The sequence below is a fragment of the Pantherophis guttatus genome, chromosome 3 (genome assembly GCF_059756535.1).
Source record: "Pantherophis guttatus breed Tessera chromosome 3, ASM5975653v1, whole genome shotgun sequence".
NCBI lineage: Eukaryota > Metazoa > Chordata > Lepidosauria > Squamata > Colubridae > Pantherophis > Pantherophis guttatus.
The window spans coordinates 165,298,723-165,314,653 of record NC_142065.1 but is presented as its reverse complement, the minus strand read 5'-3'; the positions used below and the strand labels follow the sequence as shown (position 1 = coordinate 165,314,653).

General features: G+C 35.9%; 1 protein-coding gene across 4 annotated transcripts in view; it reads right to left on the bottom strand.

Moving 5' to 3' along the window:
- DLGAP1 (DLG associated protein 1) overlaps positions 1–15,931 on the bottom strand; it is a 274,487-nt gene that overhangs the window by 51,867 nt on the left and 206,689 nt on the right. The window lies entirely within an intron of this gene.

Below are 15,931 nucleotides of genomic sequence, written 5' to 3'. Positions count from 1 at the left end.
GCTCCTGCCCTTTGGAATGAATTGCCCCCGGATATTCGTAACATCTCTGATCTCCGGGTCTTTCACTGTGCCCTCAAGACCCTACTGTTCCGACAGGCGGGGCTGTCTAATTGAATGATTTTAAATTGGGTTTTAACTTTTGGTTTTAAAATTCGGCCAAAACTATTTAATGATTTTAATTAATTTTAACTATGATATTGTATATTTATGTTTTTAATTGGCTGTACACCACCCCGAGTCCTTCGGGAGGAGGGCAGTATATAAATAAAATTATTATTATTATTATTATTATTATTATTGTTGTTGTTGTTGTTGTTGTTGTTGTTGTTGTTGTTGTTGTGGCAGCTGCCTGTCTGTTTGAATTCTAAAGTCTCAGAGCACTTTGGCTTCTTCATTTTCTATTACTTTCTCTATTTTATGGTCCTACCAGTTCTTGCTTGCACACAAATGGCATTTCTTGCAGATCTTCCAATGCCCCATTGTTGTTACTTTATCCTGCTATTGTTTGCAGTCATTCTGTGCAATCTCCTTGCAGTAGCTAATTAGGTGATTCACTGTTTCTTTAGCTTCTTTGCGGAGGTGCCACTTGCTGTCTGTTGCTGTCTTCTCAATTCTGGCTTTGTATGCATTATCTCTTTCTTCAACTTTCCTGTTCTTAGCGATTGGCAGGTCTTGTTATTATCTGCCTTGTCTGTTTTTTTTTTTTTAATGTACTGGTCATATAGTACTTTCTCTGCCTCTTTTCTGTTCTTCATTTAGTCTTTCTTGTAGGTCATTTTGGTTTCTCCTGTATTCAGTAATACCTTCCTGGTATGCTAGCTTCAATGCATCTTTTTCATGATTCTTTTAGATATTCTCCCAATGCCTTTTTTCTTTTTCAACCATCTGATGTACTTGGAACATTTCAAAATCCTGCCTATTTTACAGTGGTGAAAGTCAAACTTCTTTATTACCAGTTCTGTGGGCGTGGCTTGGTGGGCGTGGTGTGGCTTGGTGGGCATGGCAGGGGAAGGACACTGCAAAATCTCCATTCCCACCCCACTTCAGGGGAAGGATACTGCAAAATCCCCATTCCCTCCCCACTCCTGGGGGAAGGATATTGCAAAATCTCCATTCCCACCTCACTCTGGGGCCAGCCAGAGGTGATATTTGCTGGTTCTCCGAACTACTCAAAATTTCCGCTACCAGTTCTCCAGAACCTGTCAGAACCTGCTGGATTTCACCCCTGCTATTTTCCGTGGTAAGTAGAGTCTGTCAATGCCATGAAAGGATGAAGAACATGATTCATTGTCATTACTTTTCTGGTCTTCCTATCCAGGGCTTTTAGTTCTACTTGAGTCCAATCCACAATTCCAGCTGTGTATCTAATGACTGGAATTGTCCAAGAGTTAATTGCTTTGATGGCATTTTCTCCACTGACTTTGGAGTACAAGATTTTCTTCACACTCTTGATGTATTCACTTCTAAACTTTTTCTTCATTTCAATGTGCTTGAAACTGTTAGCTTAAAGATACCCAGGTATTTGTAGTGATCATCTTCGTCTAGACTCTTGATGTTGTCTCCATAGAACATCTTGATTCCTTCAGTTTTCACTATTTTCTCCCATTGGATGGTGAGCATGGCACATTTGTCCAGTCCAAACTCAGTTCAATGGGGTTGCAACTTGGATTTGAATTCTTTACTGAAGAATGCACATTATTCAGTAGGCTTTTAAAAAATGCTTTTCCCAAATGGATTTGCTAGTCACCTCTTTATTGTGGCATGATTGAAGCAGGGATTTTCTATTATAAAAATGAGGGTTAATTTGTAGAGTGCTTAAATATTTTTACCCAAAAGCACCTACAGAGATTTGTGTTGCCCTGTATATATCTAACAAATCTGCTGTTTTGACAGCCTGATGATTGCTGGCTTATATAATACATTGTATATGAAATAATGGATAATGGGTTTGAACAAATCTGCTTTTTAATAATGGATGATGTAAACTTACATAAACTACAAAAGCCTAGAAGAAAAACTAGAATGATTTCTATAGTTTTTTTTATTGATTCTCATTCTTCTTATGTCAGCCACATACAATCATTCTAAGAACTAGCATTTTAATCAAGCTGTAGAATAGATTGAAACATAAATATACGGGGAGAGAGAGAGATTTAAGGCAGCTTAATGTAAATACGCAATTTCAAACACTGATTTAGTTTGAAACCAGTTTTTTCCATATTCAATTCACATATTTTTCAAATGAATGTACATACTAATTGTACATTTTAAAATATGCATGCTAATCAGCAACTATCATGAATAGAAAAAACTTTCAGTTGACAACCTTTTCAAAATAATTGATAATTTAGTTCATTTATCTCTAGTGCTATATAATTTTACTTAGATGAGAAAGAAAGGAGAAATTAATGCATTTCTGTGAGCTCTCTTGGTACAAGGATTTTAAAAGTAAAGATAGGCATTCTAAATATGATAAAGTGCTTTGCATTTTGAGGGGGATGTCAAGCTATACATTCTGTTAATATTATTGTGCTGTACTCCATTTTTGGTTTTTAATCAAAAGCACAATTCAAATTTAAACTGGAGCTATCAATATGGGGAGAATAAGTTTCTCTACAAATTATGCATACCTCAGAAAAAGAAAAAATAAACTTTTAAAATACTGCATGAGAAAGGGCAAAGAATTTATAAACTGACTTTAAAAACAGAATAGTGGAAAAGCTACTGTGTTTCTGTGAAAATAAGACCTGGTCTTATTTTTGAGGAATGTCTTATTTTGTGGCTCCCGTCTACTCCCGCTCACCATCTGCTTGCCCATGGCCGCAACGGCTTACAGGGCTTGCTTCCCAGGGCAGATACACTTTTCACCTGAATGGAGAAATGATGCAGACCCGAAGCTTGCAAATGGGACACTTTGAAATGGACCTAAGCCTGTTGGGATCGTCTGTCTTACCCACCCCCCCCCCATGCCTCTGCCTCCGCCTGGGTCCACAGCGCACTATTTGCCCAGAGGGAGATGAAGCTTTGTCTGCTTGCAAATAGGATGCTTTGAAATGGAGCTAATTGCTCCATTTCAAAGCATCCCATTTGCAAGCAGAGAAAGCTTCGAGTCTCACTCATTTCTCTGTCTGAGCGAAAAATATTTGGGCAACTATGGGGTGCTTGGGAATGGAGCGATTAGCTCTGTTTCAAAGCGCCCCATTTGCAAGCAGATGAAGCTTCGTCTCCCTCTGGGCAAAAAGTGCAAGGTGGAGCCAGAAGCAGGGAGGCAGATCATCCCAATGCGCTGTACACTCTGTCCCACTGTCTCTCGGCTTGTCTGCGGCTGTGCCTGGTAGGCACCAGCGCGGGATGTTGGGATTGCCTGTCTCCCCCCTGCCTCTGTCTCCATGCTCAAACTTATCTGCACTGCACCAAGGGGCCAGTGGGCTGTGGCTGCTGCCAGACACTTTCAGCCCCTGTGTGCTCGCTGCCTCTTGTGCTGGCCACACCTATCCCCCAGACTTATTTTTAGGGTAGGGCTTATATTAGGCCCATCCCAAAAAAATGAGGCTAGGGCTTATTTTTGGGATGGGTTTTATTTTCAGGAAAACACAGTACATGCTACATAATTAATATGTATGTGCGTGTTCAAACAACTTCCAACATGCACTGAAGTATGTGCCTTTTCTCTATAAAAGTTTTCAAATAATCAGCTTAAACACGGTATGTAAAACTTTCTTGTACTTCACAGATCATTATTGCATCTTAAAATGATAGTAAATTTCCGGGCAAATAGCATAAATGTGTTATAAATATTTATGAAACATAAAAGTACTGTACTTTAAGTAAATAAACATGGATGGCATTATGAAAAGAAAATAATATATAAGATAATATCTACTGATCTTAGAATAAATGCTACTTATGGTAGGAAAAGTTCAGTAAAGAATGCAAAGTTTTTTTATGTTAGGCTGATCTCAGAAATTAGGCAGGTTTTTTTCTGTAGGGGACTTATGCACATGAAATCTATTATAGTTTATATTTAAGAAATATATGTTGGTACAAATTTTGTCACTCATGCTAACTTTAACTTCAGGAATATTTAAATAAGTATGCTTTAAAAGATGGAAATGAGATTATGCCAGATGGCAATGTTGCTGCTTGCCCCAACTGCTGATGCATTTTTCTATGTGAGAAAGCAAGTACAGATAGTCCTCAGTTAACACCACTCGAGACTGGCAGCTCTGTCGCTAAGTGAAATGGCTGTTAAGCAGAACATCACATGAATTCTGCACTTAGCAATGGGAGTTCCAGCCATCCTGGTTGCAGTCATTATAAGCCAATCACCCAGAGTCATTAAACGAGATATCACACGTCCGGGATTTGCATCATTTTGCCAGCTTCTCCACTGACTTTGCTGTCAGAAGCTGGCTGGGAAGGCTACAAATGGCAATCACATAATCTTGGGAGGGTCTCTGACTACTTGCTGTAGCCAACTCACCACGGTCAACTCACCATGGCCGAATTGTCACAGCCAGCTTGCTGCAGGACACGAATTACACTAATATAGAGGAAATAATCCTATAGATTCATTAAAGTAAGGATGCCAAAGGAGGGACAAAATAAAATGTGAATGACAAAAATTAAAATAAATTGAATTGTTGAATTGTCCCACAGCACATTGTTCCATAGTGAGTTGGCTATGGCAAGTTGTCCCTTGATAGTTGGCTGTGGTGAATTGGCCATGGCAAATTGGCCATGGCAAGTTGACAGTGGTGACTTGGCTGTGACGAATTGGCTGTGGAGAGTTGTCCCATTTCGATCTTGGGATGCTATAGCCATTGTAATATGCAAAACCTGCCAAATACCAAATACAAGTGTGAGGACTGATCATAAGTCACTTTTTTCAGCATTGTTATAACTTTGAAATGGTTGCCATAGTTGTTAAATGACGACTATTGTAATACTGTTAGAAGCATCTTAATCAAGCAGGATACTCTGCTTAAAAAAGTTCTAATGCAAGAGCTTTCTTTGATGTGCAATAAATCAAAGCCTGAGCTCGTAGGCTTTAACATGTTAGACATTCATTGAAGTTCCAAGCTATGTTTCAGTCAAAAAGAGTTAGTGACAAACAGTGAAAAAAAGCCTTCTCTCTCTCTCTCTGAAATGGATCTCTTCTCTTCACTGAGAAATTAACAAGCTACAAAGTTCTGGAAACAAAAGAAAGGACGCTGATTATGTTCAATTATGAAAGATATGGAAAAAAACATGGAGGAAAGAAGCTGTGGACACATCCTTGATTGAGGAAAACCAAGGATCCATTTCATGTTCTGATTTTATCATCATTCTAAAACATGGATTGAACTGATTTCTGAAGTAGCTATTTGATGTTAAATTGTTTTGCTTAAAATGATGATGTGGCAATTGCACATGTGGTGTTGAATGCCAAGAAGTAACAGCCACGGATATGTATCTGCATAAATCCTACTGTGGCTGTCCTTTATGGAAGCTAATTACAAACACATTGTCTAGAAGTACCAAAAAAAGAAAGCTGTCTTTGAAACAGGAACATCACACTTTTCTCTAACCTTTAAAAGCTGCTCTGTCTTCCCTCAGTGGAATTGTGAGGTCCCATCTGTTCATATTTTTAACTGCTCATCCCATCAACACTCAACAAATGGGTCAAATTTTGACAAATGGAGCCACTTTGAAATTATACATAGGAGAACTATACTGTTATAAGGAAATAAAAATCAACATCTAAAATTCAGTGTAGAATAATAAGTGAGGAGGATAGAATTGCATAGAATGACAAGCTTCTTTTCTCATGACTGCTTGGACAGACATAATCTTAAAAGAATGGCTGATTGGCAAGCAAAGGATTAATTATTAATAATATACAGATGTAGTCTCATTTAATTCTAACTACCAAATCAAGTCAAATTTATTTTTTTGAATCATTGAACTGATTCAGAGACATCTGATTCAATCAGATTTAACCATGTCGCCTTTGAAACAAATATTTGAATTAAGTCTTTGCATAAACCTATCAAATACCTTCTCTTGCCTTTATGTTTTCAATCTTAAATCAATCTGAAGTAATTTTTGCTGGTGTTTTTGTAATGTAAAGCCCAGGGGAAGAGAAATCAGAATATAATCTCTTCCTCCACCATAAGTATATCGTATAAAAATTAATTCTTAAATGGACTTTGAGTCAGTAGGTGTTATGATGTCTTTGAACTTCATGCAGTTTAATAATACAATAAAAGGAAGTCCATCCTGCAGTACCAGATAATGGTTTCCATTAAAAAGAAACCAAAATCAATATTCAAGATTAATGCAAATGTTAGGAGCCACAGCTATGATTCTTTGAACTTCAAATTGGCTTATTTACCCATTTATATTTGTTGTGAAATATGATGGAAACAGAACATCCAAATTCACTGCTATGACATACATGTCATAGTTCAAAATTCTGATCATGAATTTGGATCAGTTGAAAAATCCTATGAGCTTGGGTATAGCTTACATGAAACCCTATTTTCCCTTGAGTAAGTCTGACAATATTGAAATCATTTAGAAACCCTTCCTTCTGTCCCATGTTAAAAATATTATTTAAATTGTACACTGAGTATCATACTATATCAATTATCACAACTTTTTTAACATAAAGAGAAAAGGCCTTTATTGCAAAAATTCTTGAGTCTGAATACTGATGAGCAGGTGTCAAGTTCAGGAAAGACACATTGGACGTTTTGTGGGTATGTGCTGTGGTTGGCTGATCACAGAATACTTTAGTATTGTTCATCCTCTGCCTCATCTAACCAGCTTCAGATTACCTAGTTTGGGTATGGGCCTTACTGTATTTCTAAAGAAATATTTTCCACAGGAAATAGGTATGTCAGTTTGCCAGTGCGAAGGTGTTTCTTATAAAAGAAGAAAAGATAAGGAAGAATTCTCTCAGACAACTTCAGTTGTCCAGCCCAATTGGGATGAAGGGAAGGAAAACTCTATATTTTCATATTCAAATGAGTGCATATGATTGGTGTGTGCATATTTGCAGCTTTCTACCCAGCTCTGGGCAATACATATAGTTGTCATGCCAAAACATTTGCCCATACTTCAGAGGTGGTATTTAGCAGGTTCTGACCAGTTCTGGAGAACCGGTAGCGGAAATTTTTAGTAGTTCGGAGAATCGGTAAATATCACCTCTGATTGGCCCTGCCCCCATCTATTCTCTGCCTCCCAAGTCTCAGCTGATTGGGAGGAAATGGGGATTTTGCAGAAACCTTCCCCTGGAGTGGGGAGGGAATGGAGATTTTACAGTATCCTTTCCCTGCCACACCCACCAAGCCATGCCCACCAAGCCACACCCACAGAACCGGTAGTAAGAAATTTTGAATCCCACCACTGACGTATATCTATGGAATATGATGTGACTTTATATGTATACAATCTTTTCTAATTCTCCTAATTTTAGTGGTAACTGCAAACAGTGGAAATTTTCTCACTAGTTAATAAAAAATCATCTGGAGCTCCATCATGCTCTCTGCATTGTTAGTTATTGTCTCTCTATGCTCTTCACCTTTTCCATTTGTCTTTGGATTGAGTCCAACAATGCTCTTCTTTATTTTTATTTTTATTTTATATTAATAATTTTGAAATAAAAATATATTTTAAAAAAAGAAATGCAAGCACTCCCCAGTCTAACTCAGGTTTTCCAGCCCTACTGTTTGTAAATAAAAGCAACAATTCATATTCAACAATTGCTGATGACTTCATTTTGGTTGTCACCCATTCCCCCCCCCAAAAAAAAATTTCAATTCTAGTTTTCCTCCTTTCTTTTTCTTCTCAAAATCTGCTCTGATGCTATCTGCATTGGGTCTATGACAATTCGCCACAGCCAACTCGCTGCAGGACAAGAGTTACACTAATATCAAAGAAATAATAGAATAAAATCATTGAAGAAAGGATGCAAAATGAGGGACAGAATGAAATGTGAATGGCAAAAATTGGAATATGTGTTTTATTTATTTTAAATAATTAAATACAATTGTTAACTTTTCCCACAGTGAGTTGTCCTGTGATTGGCCATGTCCCACGGCGAGCTGGCCGGGTGAGATGGCTGTGGCGAGTGGGCCATGGCAAGTTGACCGCAGTGACTTGGTTGTGGCAAGCTGCCCAGTGGTGGGTTTCTACCAGTTTGGGCAAACCGGTAGTGGCGGTGGCGGGAAGCTCCGCCCACCCAGCTGGACATCATCACAGACACTCTGCACATGCGCAGAAGGTTCTGTGCATGTGCAGAAGCGCTGCATGTGATTGAAGTGAGCACGCACACGCACATGCTCACAGTTCCGAACTGGTAGCGAAGGTAAGTGGAACTCACTACTGAAGCTGTCCCATTCAATCTGCATTCCCCATCACCCCCTTCTCCTGTAAGAAACTTCTCCTATGAGAAACTTCTCTATGAGAATCTTAAATAATACCTATCCTCACCTTATTTTTAACAAAGCTAACACACCACACTTGATTGGTTTTCAGCGTAGATATGTGATGAGCAAGCAGAAGATCATGGCTTCTCATAGGATAGCTAACACTTTCAGTGAAAAGAGAGAAGATTCAAAATGATTTAGACAGGCTTGAGTAGTGGGCTGAAATCAACAGAATTGAATGTAACAGGGAAAAATATAAAGTTCTACATTTGAGAAAAAAAATAAGAAAGATACAATAGATGGGTAAGGAATGTCAATGCATTTTTTGCACATAGATATTGAACTCCTCGAAACTATGTTCTATCTTTCACCAATCTTCTTTTTCCCATTTATGTCATATAAAAATTTTTGTATGTCATCCTTAAGAGTATAAATTATTTTAAAGTTTCCTCTACAGTCTCTCAAATCTGATTTTATTTTTTGTCACTTTGATTTTTTTTTGCTCTGACACTTTTGCATAAGCATGGGTAATTAAGAAGACTTCCATCTAAACTAAGAAGTCACCTACACATGTTCACCATCACTGATTCAAATATATTTTTATATTTTCTGAAATTGAAATGCAAACTCAGTTGGTTTATGTATCTCACTCTTGGCATTAAAGAATAGGATCAGGCTCTTTTGCTTTTTAGTCTTTCCAACACAACGACATGTTGGACAGAAATTATGTAAAGGGGATCATGACACTATCAGTTAACATAACTCTGAAAATGAAACAGAACAGGACTAAATTTGGTTGGCAGGGAGATGTCAGCTAAAGAAGAAATGAGTTAAAACTGGCTATATGCCAGGTGCTGTCGACCAAAGCAAAAGATATCAACAATAAAAATCCCAGAAATTTTCCCTCACTACAACCTCATGGACTTGGCAGTTAGGCAGCAGTGCTGAATGTTGCCAACTCCTTCTTTCTAACCATCTTTCCTCCAAAGAGAGCTATTATTAAGTAGTCAAAAAGAATTCCAGAAGCCATGTTCTGAAATTTCCAACTTTGTTATTATTTCCAAACCAAGAAATTATATAAAAGGCAAGGGACACAGTTTGTCATCAAAATAACTCTCCCTAACCTGAATAAATTTAGGATGAGGAGAAAAGATGCAAAAATAAATATTGAACTAAAAAAAAATGTCTCCAGTTATCCAGTATCAAAGACTTGATATTACTTGTGCTCTGTAGATGAGTTGAATATAGAAATAGACTATGTATGGACAATTGCAATGAAGTATCATCCAGGGGAAAAATGGCAAAGGTAGTTTCATGAAAAGCAGAGCCAATGACAACAGCAGAATGTAGATCCAGTGAGGAGACCAGATGTTTGATAATTCCTGTCCAAACAAGGAGAGGATTTGAGATTACCTGCAAGTGCTGCTTCTCACAAGGAATTGCAAGACAGTGGTATCTGGAGGGTTTAGAGCTCTGGAAGGTGACGGAATAATTACCTTGCTGAAAAGGCAGTTAGCACTTTGAAAGGACACAAGGTTCTTCCTGTTCTAAGGAAGTACTAAGCAAATACTTCCTTTTCTAATAACTTTTTGAAATTGCTTAATAACTGTTTTTCTGCTGGAGATCAGTAAGTTTTACAGCACCAGGTAAGTTTTCTTAAATCTTTAGTGAAAGTAGTTTTAAATGTAAATTTAGGAACTTAAATTTCTTTTGAATAAATAGCAAAATATGATTGGAAAATTTATTTTAGAAAGTTAGAAATGGACTATGGGTCCAGATAAATTACAAATAGGATTTTGAAATTAATTATAAAGAATCCTTCCCCAAAGGAAAATGTATTTGTTTTGAATTCTTTTTTAAAAAGCATAAGAATAAAATATGGACACTAAAGGGAATTAGAAGGAACTAAAGTGGGTTCTGCCCTAGTTCTTCTGGCTGGCTGCCAGAAGAAAAAAAGCCCAGAAACTAGTGAATTGTGATTTCACTGAACTAGGGCTGCATAATATCTTGGTTTACGTAGGTAGAACCTGGCTAAAGAGAAATATACATAAAACCTACGAAAAAGAAAGAAAAACAAATATTGTACCTTTACAGGGAGGATACATGAGATGAGGGTGTGGCTAATTGATGAGGCCTTATAAGGCCGAAATAGATCTATCTTAGTCTGCCAATGGGCAGCAAAGGGTCTGCTGGCTGCCAGAAGAAAAATATATATATTATATATATTATATATATATATAAGCCCACAAATATAGTATGCATGTATGTATGTATACATTGTATAATACATTGTATGTATTCCTTGTGTGTCCAATCACACTTGGCCAATAAAGAATTCTGTCTGTCTGTCTATGTGTGTGTGTGTGTGTCTGTGTCTGTGTGCACACACACACACATCACACATATACGTGTTTATGTGTGTATACATGATAAATAAATAGTTATTTATACCATGTATCATTGGTAGAGCAGCATTGCTACTCTTTTTTTTATTTTTAATGTATTTTTATCCATTTTTCTATTTTATTTAATTAAATAAATAAATAAAGGAAACAAAACGTCACTTTTTAAAAAGTGCCTCATGAAGATACAACTGATAGCTAATATATTTGCTAATATAATTTTACTAGAATAAAATAAAACCTTTGCAATCATTTTGTATAAGGTTGATAGCAATCACAGATAATAAAGCCAAGTGTAGTCTGCTGAAGGCTAGCACTGCAGGATTACAAGTAAGCATTATCAAATATTACTCTGAGTCGGAATAATTATTTTGAATCTTTGAATTAAAATATAAAATAAAATGGACGTTTAAATTAGAATTGCCAGGTGTCCACTATTTGAGCGGACAGTCCACTTTTTTCACATTATGTTCACTATTATTTTCACAAAATAGTGGACATTTTTTTTATTCAAAAGCTTTATGATGAAATGGTACGTAATCTAAAGCTGTACAGTCTAAGAGAATAAGGATAGAAGAATCGTGTTTTGTCTTTTTGTTCATAAGTTAGAATGAGACAAAGAACTCGATTCCCCGAAAAAATTAATGATGAGATTAAAATAAAAATATATTATAAAATTATGTACAGTTCACATTTTTAAAATGTATTGTAGCTTGTGTTGACTGACCTAAAATGGCGTCGAGTGATGAGAGTGACAGCGGCGAGATTTCGAATTCTTTAAAATGAAAGAGAAGAGTGTGCAAATACACCAAAGATTGGGAAGCTACTTTTGCATGGATTACCAACAACAAAACCGACAGAACAAATACGACGGCCTACTGTAAATTGTGTCAGAAATCGTTCACAATTGAATATAATGGTATAAAAGCTGTCACACAGCATGCAAGCACAAAAAATCATTTAGATAAGGAGAAAATAGCTTCCAGCAACAAGCGAATCAATTCGTTTTTCATTGTTAAAGACTCCTCTTTCAGTAAGAAAGTGACTGTAGCTGAAATGGCTGAAACTTACCATGGGATCAAACACCATATTTCTTTCCTGGCTCAAGATTGCAGTATTAAGTTAATGAAGCAAATTTTTGATGATTCAGAAATTGTAAAAAAGATGTCTTGTGGAAGAACCAAATCAGCAGCTATTGTCAATGAGGTTTGTATCCTTTTTCTATTGAGTTGGTTCTCAATGATCTTAAAACTGGAATTCCATTTTCTCTCTCCACTGACGCATCAAACAAGAGAAATCGCAAAATGTATCCCGTTGTTGCACAATATTTTACTTGTGAAGAAGGACTGTGTGTGAAAATTTTAGACTTTTATGAGGATTCTTTCAAAGATTCTACATCAATAAAAAATCAGCTGTGTCGAGTTCTTAGTGATAACGAATTGGAAATAAATAATGTTTCAGCTTACTCAGCAGATAATGCATCGGTCAATTATGGACTGAACAAATCTGTTTACCAAAAATTATTGCTGGAAAATGACAATATTGTAGCTGCTCATTGCAATAATCACATTTTACACAACAGCACAAAAAATGCATTAAAGCAGTTATCTTTTGATATCGAAAATGTAGTGCTAAAGGTTTTTGCCGAATTTTCGAATTCTGCGAAGAAACGAGAAGAGTTGAAATCATTTTTTGAGTTTTGCGAGTCAGAATTCCATGAAGTTTTGCACCATGTTCCAACACGTTGGTTAAATTTGTTTAAAGCAGTCAAAAGACTTCTTTTAAACTGGATACCTCTAAAATCATATTTTATTTCTCTTGGATCTGATGAGTGTCATAAGGTTATCTGGAACCTTATTTCGGATCAGGAAAATGAACTCGCAAAGGACGATGAACCAACAATTTCAGAATTGTAATTATATTTCACGCACTTCTTCATGTCAATAATGCAAGACACCCTACTGAAGCTGGAAAGCAAGAAAATTCTTGCATGTGATCTTCACATTATCATGTGTAAGCTGCGTGATTCTTTGCAACAAAAATACGATGAGCAGTTTTTTGGAATGAAAGTTTTATTTGCCTTACGTAAAAAACATTTGCCTGAGAATGCCATGCAAAAGTTCAAGAAAGAAGCCATCAACGTGTATCAAAGAGCCATTGCGTACCTAGAAAAGTAGTATAATTTCACCAATTCAGTATATGAGACGCTAAGTTGTTTCAATCTAATTGATCGCAATAAAGAAATGATGAACATCTGGTTATTATCACCATGGCGAGAAGAACTTCCACCCAACACTCTCTTCGATGAAATTTCTGCCTTAGAAGAAGTTTATGTTCATCTGCAGGGCGATTCATCTCTTGATAAGTGGACGTACTTTTTCAAGAAAGAGCCAGCTCCGAGTTTACTGAAACTGTTCCAGTATTGTGCATCAATTCCGGTATCAAATGCAAACGTTGAACGAATTTTCAGGGTCATGGGAAATTTGTGGACTGACGAACGTAACCGACTGCTTGTACCATCAGTTCGAAGTGAACTTTGTATATTTTTTAATATTTCTCAACGTTGTACTGAAATTAAAGAATTATTCCTTAAACACAAAGAATTGATCAAAGCTGCGCAGTCAAATAAAAAATACGCACGATAGCAAAGTAAAATGTAATTTAATATTTTATATATTATTATAATATATTTGATGTTTTGAATTTTAAGTAAAGTTTTGAAGTGATTATTTTAATACGTGTTAAAATGTTTGTAAGAAAATATATAATTTAATTATAAAAAAAAAATTTTTTTACTACTTAACACCCCCCCCCCCCCGCTTATCTGCTATTTTTTGGAAGCAGACCTGGCAACCCTAGTTTAAATCTCTAAATATGTCACAAGGAAGACTAACACAAAATTTACTTCGTATAAAAATTAGCACATCCTGAGACTTTTTGGAAAACTCCTCTTTTATAGAAACAACAGCAATTCACTTGAAAGTATCTATTATTATTGTGCATTCTTTATCGTCATCAGCAATTTTAGTATCACCATCTTAAAAAATCTTTGGGAAATAATTCCAGTATTTTTTTAAAGATTGAATTGCAACTGATAATTTTTCATCTGCTATCTCTGCAAAATTGCATGTGTTAGCATTTTGTTGGCAGAAGAAACAGCAATATCTCCATGGAAATATAACTTCAACATTTATCTGCTAAACCAAAAATCTTCACTTTTCAAATTTAAGTATTTTGGAGCTTTAGCTTTGTATCTTGTTGCTGTTTATATATAGCAGTTGTAGACCACGTATGGATTACACATTGTTTAATTTCTTGTGCCATCTGTCTAAAGGCTTGCTTATATTCAGCATCTTCTCAATAAAGAGAAAATGGTACTACCATTGCTGTTTCCATCATGGAAGAGCTTTTCCATCAAAACTACTTTTTTCATCATTCAAGTAATAGCACTACATTCTATATAGGTGATAATTCAAGGATTTAACTAGCTCTGTCTTTTTCTTCACGGGCCATGTTCTGTTAAATCCTAATGCTTTTATCTGTACACTTAAAAATCAAGAAAATCATTTTAAGCATTAATCTGCATGGGGAGATTATGAAGGGCAGTAAAAGAATCAATTTAATCAGAACAGTTTTATTTGCCTGATAATTATTTTTATTCCCCTCCTCCCTTCCCAGCAAACATTGCCATCTGAAGGAAAAAATAACAACAGCTTCTCACTTCCTAGTAGGATAATGGGAGTAAAAGAGCGGAGGTGTGATTTCATGATCACAGCAAGCTGTGTTTTATTCAGAATTTTAACTATAATGTTCAAAAAGTGTTCTGTAACCACATGGAAACCATGGCATGGGGAACAGATTGTAGGAGGGAGATTGTGAGGTGGGCTAAGGAGAAAATATATTAAAAGAAATCAGAAAGTATTTTTGCTTATGTAATGTGACCACAGTGCAGCTCTGATTTTATACTCAAATAAAAAGCACTGTGGATAGTGAAATACTCTGCCTTTTTATCATTCTCCAAAAAAGTATGATTTATATGATATGTCTAGTACTGGAAAATATTGGGAATGTGTAGTATTGGAAATCTGAAATGCAGCAATATTTCATGCAGTAAAGGGAAAATGTAGTCATAAGACGAGAATACATAAATTTGTTCGTTCTTGCCTTAAACCCTACAGAAATTATGTTGCAGTGTCTTTTTAATGCAGTCAGTTTTGGGTTATTACCTGAGATTGAAAAATCAGAGACAGTTTAAGTAAATGGAAATAAATCCATACTGGTTAAAGAGTGTTCTGATTCATAAAATACAGCTCAAACTTCTATTTAACAGATTTAGTACTTCAGTAGTACAAGATTTTTACATCTTTGCTGGACATTTGAAATGATCTTATTTGCCAAGATGATTAATTCTAGCCTTCTAAGATGATTTTGCAAACTCTGCAAAGATGGGTAGAATGTTTTGATGTGGACAAGAGACAAGACTGATACAACCACTAGGCAAGGTTAGACAGTTATATAAGGGAAATTAACTTACTTCATTATAATATTGATTTAATTTTAAATTAATTAAATTAAATGCATTTTCATTTCCTAGATCTATATACAGTATGTACTAAGAATCTGGACTTCTAAAAATTTTGCAATGCAGGTGGCTCAGTGGCTAAGATGCTGAGCTTGTCGATCAGAAAGGTCGGCAGTTCAGTGGTTCAAATCCCTAGTATAGGTCTCCTGCATGAGCAGGGGGTTGGACTAGATGACCTCCAAGGTCCCTTCCAACTCTGTTATTGTTAAATTAAAAAACTGAAAAATATGCAATAAACTTACATTAAATAAAATTACTTGCAAAAATGAGGAATGCTTTTTGAAAAATATATATTAAAAATGGCATAATTACAAAAATGTGCTCCAAAATCGGTATTGGAAGAGTTAAAATTGCATGACTTTTCAAGTGGGTAATTTGGAATGCTTTAAAAAAATAAAAAATAATACTGATACAGAAACAGGAATTGAATATGAATTTACGATTTTAAAGGTTAGAAACAGTGGTGGGCTTCAAATAATTTAATAATCTGTTCTCTGCGCTAATGACTGTCTGGCAGGGGTGAAATCCTACCT